Source organism: Macrobrachium nipponense, chromosome 36 (genome assembly GCF_015104395.2).
Source record: "Macrobrachium nipponense isolate FS-2020 chromosome 36, ASM1510439v2, whole genome shotgun sequence".
Taxonomy (NCBI): Eukaryota; Metazoa; Arthropoda; class Malacostraca; order Decapoda; family Palaemonidae; genus Macrobrachium; species Macrobrachium nipponense.
Genome location: NC_087220.1, coordinates 54,006,276 through 54,013,775, shown reverse-complemented (window position 1 = coordinate 54,013,775; position 7,500 = coordinate 54,006,276). Strand labels below are relative to the sequence as shown.

The 7,500-nt window shown below is 33.8% G+C and overlaps 1 protein-coding gene across 2 annotated transcripts in view; it reads right to left on the bottom strand.

Annotated features, from left to right (window-relative positions):
- LOC135203661 (putative polypeptide N-acetylgalactosaminyltransferase 9) overlaps positions 1-7,500 on the bottom strand; it is a 322,597-nt gene that overhangs the window by 229,486 nt on the left and 85,611 nt on the right. Inside the window, exon 1 of one of the 2 annotated variants that reach the window (XM_064233525.1) lies at positions 1,792-1,901. The exons of the other annotated variant lie outside the window; for it this stretch is intronic. The gene's annotated coding sequence lies outside the window, so the exon portion shown is untranslated. Of the gene's footprint in view, positions 1-1,791; positions 1,902-7,500 lie in introns of those variants that run through there. 2 annotated transcript variants of the gene reach the window in all.

The following is a 7,500-nucleotide window of genomic DNA, read 5'->3' as shown; positions in this document are numbered from 1 at the left end:
CGTAGCATATTCTCTTGCTATGAATTGTTTAAAAGTAGACGTATTCTCTGCTATGAATTGTAAAAGTAGACGTATATTTCCTGGTATGAATTGTTAAAAATGCGTATTTCTTGCTATGAATTGTTAAAAGTAGGCGTATTTGCTGCTATGAATTGTTAAAAGTAGGCGTATTTGCTGCTATGAATTGTTAAAAGTAGACGTATTCTCTTGCTATGAATTGTTAAAAGTAGACGTATATTTCCTGGTATGAATTGTTAAAAATGGGCGTATTTCTTGCTATGAATTGTTAAAAGTAGGTGTATTCTCTTGCTATGAATTGTTAAAAGTAAGCATATTCTTGCTATGAATTGTTAAAAGTAAGCATATTCTAGCTATGAATTGTTAAAAGTAAGCATATTCTTGCTATGAATTGTTAAAAGTAGGTGTATTCACTTGCTATGAATTGTTAAAAGTATACGTATATTTCCTGGTATGAATTGTTAAAACTGGGCGTATTTCTTGCTATGAATTGTTAAAAGTAAACGTATTCCTGCTATGAATTGTTAAAAGTAAGCGTATTCCTGCTATGAATTGTTAAAAGTAAGCGTATTCCTGCTATGAATTGTTAAAAGTAAGCGTATTCCTGCTATGAATTGTTAAAAGTAAGCGTATTCCTGCTATGAATTGTTAAAAGTAAGCGTATTCCTGCTATGAATTGTTAAAAGTAAGCGTATTCCTGCTATGAATTGTTAAAAGTAAGCGTATTCCTGTTACGAATGGTTAAAAGTAGGCATACTTCCTGCTATGAATTGCTAAAAGTGGCCGTATTTCCTGCTATGAATTGTTAAAAGTAGGAGTATTTCCTGCTATGAATTGTTAAAAATAGGAGTATTTCCTGCTATGAATTGTTAAAAGTAGGAGTATTTCCTGCTATTAATTGTTAAAAGTAGGAGTATTTCCTGCTATTAATTGTTAAAAGTAGGCGTAGTTTCTGCTATGAATTGTTAAAAGTAGGCGTATTCCTGCAATGAATTATTATAAGTAAGCATATTCCTACTATGAATTGTGAAAAGTAGGAGTATTTCCTTCAATGAACTGTTAAAAGTTGGCGTACTTCCCGCTATGAATTGTTAAAAGTAAGCGTAATCCTACTTCGAATGGTTAAAAGCAGGCGTATTTCCTGCTATTAATTGTGAAAAATAATCGTATTCCTGCTATGAATTGTGAAAAATAATCGTATTCCTGCTACGAATTGTGAAAAATAATCGTATTCCTGCTATGAATTGTGAAAAATAATCGTATTCCTGCTATGAATTGTGAAATGTCAAAGGCTTAATTCTAATCCACAATCAATAAGTTAAAAAAATTCAAAATTCCCGAATCTGACCAGTTACCAAAAAACTTGAAATAAAAAAAAAACAATCTTGATAAAAAAAAAATGAGCCATAATACCTGAGTGAAATACTTCAGAAACTAAAGAAAAGTTTTTTGTGAATCTATAAAATTCTGGTATAAAGAGATTAAGAAAACTGGGTAAATCATGCAAATCTTACTCAAATCTGAGGAAATGTTCCAACAAATCAGCTTCAAAACGTATTATAAAATCTAGAATTCCATCAACGAGAGGCGAATTGTGATAAAAAGGCAACAACATCCTTCACACAAAAATGTAACAGGGTTACAGGATTAAATTATAAGTGAATTAAACCTAATATCAAACAAATGGAATAAAATCCAAACGCTTAGGGTATTTAATCTTTCATGTTTTCGAAACTCTCAAATCTCCTAAATAAACAACACAGAACAACTTACCTTTTCGAGCCACGCCTTACCAAAAGAAAAGACCATATCCCAACCATGTAGAGGTGTGGGGTTGTGGGTTGGGGGAGGGGGTGAGGAAGGAAGTAAGACCAGAAACGTACCTGTAAAAAAAAAACAGAAAAAAATACATTTCAGCGACTGAACTTTATCTTCTTTTTTCGTGTTTTTTATTCTTTTCTTTTTCCTGAAACAAAGGATATTGGAGGAAAAGATATTTTTTTTAGAGAGCTCGTGAAATACGGAAGCGAAACAAGGAGGGTGGGGGGTGGGGGGTTAATTACTCATTACGAAAACACGATATACTTTATTAAGATTCTTTTCCAACTGTTTTTGAATGTCTTTTTTTTTCCCTTCACTATGCCGAAGCAACGGGTGAATATAAAGTGAAAAAAAGGCTACTGGGAGTTTTAATCTCTCAAATTTGCAAATTTGTCTGTATCTGAGGCTTTTATTATTTCACTTCGCGCGATGATGCAACGCTTGTTAGACGTATACCAATCAATCAATTACCCTGTCTATAAACATTTACATAGTTGAAAAAAATCTACATTCACAAATAGAAGCAGAGAGAGAGAGAGAGAGAGAGAGAGAAGAGAGAGAGAGAGAGAGAGAGAGAGAGCCTCCTTCTCTGTTCCCCCCCCCTCCCCCCAACACCTTTCTTCCTCCTAAAGGGAATACCAGGAACCAGGAACTAAGCCAAAAGACAAGACTGAGAGAAAATCTTTTTGGAGATTTTTAAGCAACCACAAGAGACGCTGAGGCAGTGTTGATTACCCCAGCATCCGGCTGAGAGAGAGAGAGAGAGAGAGAGAGAGAGAGAGAGAGAGAGAGAGAGAGAGAGTACACTTCTCTTCAGGTCGAGTTAACTTTTGGCATTTCTGGCTGGGAATTCAGAGTCAACAGAACAATAAATGATACAAAAATAACAATTATAGTGATGATGATGATGATGATGACGTTGGTAATAATAATAATAATAATAATAATAATAATAATAATAATAATAATAATAATAATACTCTTATCATAGTGTCAACAATGCTGATAATTTATTTTGAAACTAGTAATACCCGAATTTACATAGTTCACATCGTGTGCACGAGCATATATATATATATATATATATATATATATATATATATATATATATATATATATATATATATATATATATATACATAGTTCACATCGTGTGCACGAGCATTGAAGCTTCCTCCTTAAACTTACAGTAGGCAATACAGGTAAACAGCTTTGCTTTTAGGGCGCAGGTAACGGCCTCATTAGGTGTTCTCCCAAGGAAATGGCACTAGCGAATTACACGTAGTGCCAAAACCTGGCACCTTTAAGCTAAACATATTGTACAATAGAGGTTTCTTTTCGTGTTATCATCATGTTTATAAGGTGATTGGGCAGAATTTTTTTCTTTTAGATCCTTTGAAAATAAGTTCATTTCATCTTATAATATTTATATGGCTTTTTGGACAGATTAAAATAATCTTTTAGAGCCTTTTAAAAGGGTCCATTTCTTCTGATATGGAGGTGGAAAAATGAGGTCAGACTGCATATTTCCTGCGTACATTGGCTTGTATAAGGGAAGTGAAAAGGTGGGAGGTATCTTTACCATTATCATTTATGGCTTGGGAATAAAGTAAGGAAGTACTATTATTATTTTTATTATTATTATTATTATTATTAGTTTATTATTATTATTATTATTATTATTATTATTATATGGATCCGGAAACAGAACAGAGGAAGAGGAAAGCAGAATTATTATTATCATTATTATTAGTCTGGAAATACGAGAGAAGAAGAGGATGGGAGAATTATTATTAATTGCTGGCTCTGTATCATGATCAGCTACTGCTGCAGTGTTGGGGTGTCTTTAGCGGTGGGAAGTTGAAACCAACATTCTTTGGAAGCTTGAATTTCAGGTCAATGGCCCCTGTCGCTTGTCCCATGTGATTAGGTTTCGTTTACTGAAGTTATAATAATAATAATCTTGCTATAATGGGCGTTATGTCTGTCCGTCCGACTGTCATTCAATCACGGCCAAACGGCTGGTCCGATGGGCATGAAACTTGGCAGGGTTATAGCAGGGACCCCTAAGAAGGTTTATAATGGGGGTTTCATCCCACCTCCCACCCTCCCCCCCCACTCTGAAGGGGGTGGGGGTGAGAGGGGGAATCCCTGAAACGGGGCTGGTTATGCCCATAGACTTAGTTACTTTACGAATTTATCATACATTATTTCTTTATACATATGTTTGCTAGTATTAATAGGTATTAATAATAATAATACAGGTTCGATTGAAAATAATGGCAATTTCAGCCGTGTTTATTTTGTATAGAAATTTCTCTGTTCTTCTTATTACTGACTTTTCTTCTGTACTCGAGCTGGCTATTAAAACCCCAATACCCCATTTGGCGTTTTAATAGCCAACTTGGGAACATAAGAAAAGTCAGTGATAAGAAGAATAGAGAAACTTCTATACAAAATAAACGCGGCTGAAATTGCCATTATTTTAATAGAACCTGTATGAATGAAGGTCTTCTTCCAGCAAATAATAATAATAATAATCTATAAAACATAACAAGTAACCCATCCACACACACACTATCCAGTAATGCCAAGTTTTGACACAAACATTTCATGACATCATGTACGCCGAGGCTAAGGTCAACACGGTCACCTCGCAAGGGTAACTGACCTCGAGATGAATGCGGTCAGGAGTCGGACTCAGGACCCGAATAACCCCACAGGGTATAACACTGGAGCTTCTTTTACGGGAAGACTCAGGTCTGATTTGATGCGAAGCTCAGACTGGGCTTCGCAAGTCCGCAGTCTGTGACTTTATTGCGGTTTCAAGGTCTGGCAGAATGTCTGTCACCTTCCAGTTGTGTGCCTGGAGGCAAGAGAGAGTGAGGTATGTATGTATAGATGTATGTATGTATATATATATATATATATTATATATATATATATGTATATTATAATATATATAATTTATATATATATAATATATATATATATATATGATACTTATTATATTTATATAAATAATGAAGAATGCATATTCCAGTTTATATCTTCACATTACGATGATTACGTGCAATCTTTATATATTTTCCTACATACAAAAAATCTACATTTACACACACACAATCACAAATGCAAACACACAAACACAGTGACACACACATACACAGACACACAGACACACACACACACACACATATATATATATATAATATTATATATATATATATGTAATGAACTCAGGAAAGAGTATACTTAACAATACTTAAAACGTGTAATTTGAAGGCACTGGAACAACTGCTAGAACAACACTTCGTCCAAAAGTAAAGAAACGAAACAAAAATGAACAACTGTTGTTTGCTCGACTTACAAAAGAAACAAACAATTGCCTTATTCCAGTCCCCTTCCATTATACAACTGAAACATTTTTCAACACCTAAAATTCTTCAATTCGATTAGTCATATAACTGCACAAAAAGACATATAATAATGCAAAGCCCAAACAGATGGTATTAAAATATAAAATATAACATAAGTAAATATGTCGAGTAAAAAATAATTAAATTAAATATGAAGAGTAAAAAATCATCAGACATAATCTCTGCAACAACAAATAACTACAAAGAGATCGACCTCAATAATAATAGTTAACAACGAAGTAGCTATCCAAATTAATATCCTGAACCATCATAAAGTTATGTGAGAATTTTGTGATTCTTACTTGACTACATATATATAGTCTTGAGAGAGAGAAGAGAGAGAGAGAGAGAGAGAGAGAGAGAGAGAGATTTGGTGATGTTGTTAGATTAAGATGACATTCTGCCAGCATTTAATCTTGATATTGTGAGAGAACCATTAACAAATCAAAAGAGAGAGAGAAGAGAGAGAGAGAGAGAGAGAGAGAGAGAGAGAGAGAGAGAGAAATTTGGTGCTGTTGTTGGATTAAGATGACTTATGTCAGCAATACATCTAGCTCCTTAGAGCAAACCCTAAAGAGAGAGAGAGAGAGAGAGAGAGAGAGAGAAGAGAGAGAGAGAGAGAGAAATTCTCCTTCATTATTTTCTATCAGAGGGTACATAAAGGAAGGATTAGCCGTAGGACTCCCATTAAGGGAATCATTATTTATGGACGCCCAGGGACATACAAAGTAGGCTTGCGTCTCTGCCTAACGAGTCAAGTAATACATGTATACATGACTCTCTCTCTCTCTCTCTCTCTCTCTCTCTCTCTCTCTCTCTCTCTCTCTATGGTTTGCGTTCAAATGAGATCCAATAAAAATTATTTTTCTAAATCAATTTCATTTCTTTCGGTCTGGGCAGGATAAAGGCACGAGTTCCCCGTCTCATAGGCCTAAGGACACATTGAAAACCTCTCTATGGGAAACTTCACTACGGCGTCAATAACCTTTGATGTTAGACGCCAGAAAACTGTCAATCACTCAATCAATCTACCAAAAATCAATTAGTGTTCAGACACTTCAATCAAGGCTTAATGACTTCGGTTTCATGGTTACACATGAGAGAGAGAGAGAGAGAGAGAGAGAGAGAGAGAGAGAGAGTTATCTAACATTTACAGGCACTGTATCTTAGGATTCTGGTCTCTTCTTTCTCTCTCTCCCTCTCATATACATATATTATATATATATTATATATAATATTATATATATATATATGTAGTATATATATATATATATATAGATAACACAGAATATATTTATATATATATATATATATACATAGTATATGATATATATATAATATATATGATATATATATATATATTATTATAAACATATAAATCTAAATGATGATGTATATGTGTGTGTATTCATATAACTAAAACTAAAACAAGAGGCCGAACTATCTCAAATATCTATACCCCACTACTGATTCTAATGTATCATAAAATATTACAAAAAATAAGGTTGTCCACGTTTCGAGGCAACGTCCATTAATAGATATAGTTTTTCTATTTTGTTTTCACAGCTTTCCTAAGCGAAAAATGATTGTCCACGCGCATTTCAACCGGACAGCACCTGTACCGTGAAATTGCCCTTATAATCGCATTGTTATTTAATAAAAAAAAAATGACAGGTGCACGAAGACGATAAGCACGCTGACAGGTGTGTGCGCGCCTGCGTAATATCTATCTCTCTCTCTCTCTTCTCTCTCTCTCTCTCTCTCTCTCTCTCTCTCTCTCTATATATTATATATATCTATATATATATATATTATTATAATATAATAGATATATATATATATATATATATATATATATATATATAACAAAAATGCCTTTTCTCCCAGTAGGTGGAAGGCTCCTGTGTAAGACATGGCAACATTAACAGCAAGATTCCACAATCACTCTTTATTCCATGTCAGGTTGCATCTGCAGCTTTTATCTATCAAAATACCGCATCAGTATCTCCAGCTGTTCCCTGACGTCAAGGCATACCCAGCATTCTAATATATATACTATATATATATATATATATATATATATATATATATATATATATATATATATATGAATACCTTTAACCAAAATCAGACCCTCTATTATCTCCTTGCCTCCACCTTCTACTCACCTCACATATATTACGGAGATAATTAATTTCTATAACTTTCATATTCATGTAAGGAAGGATGAAACACATTCGAT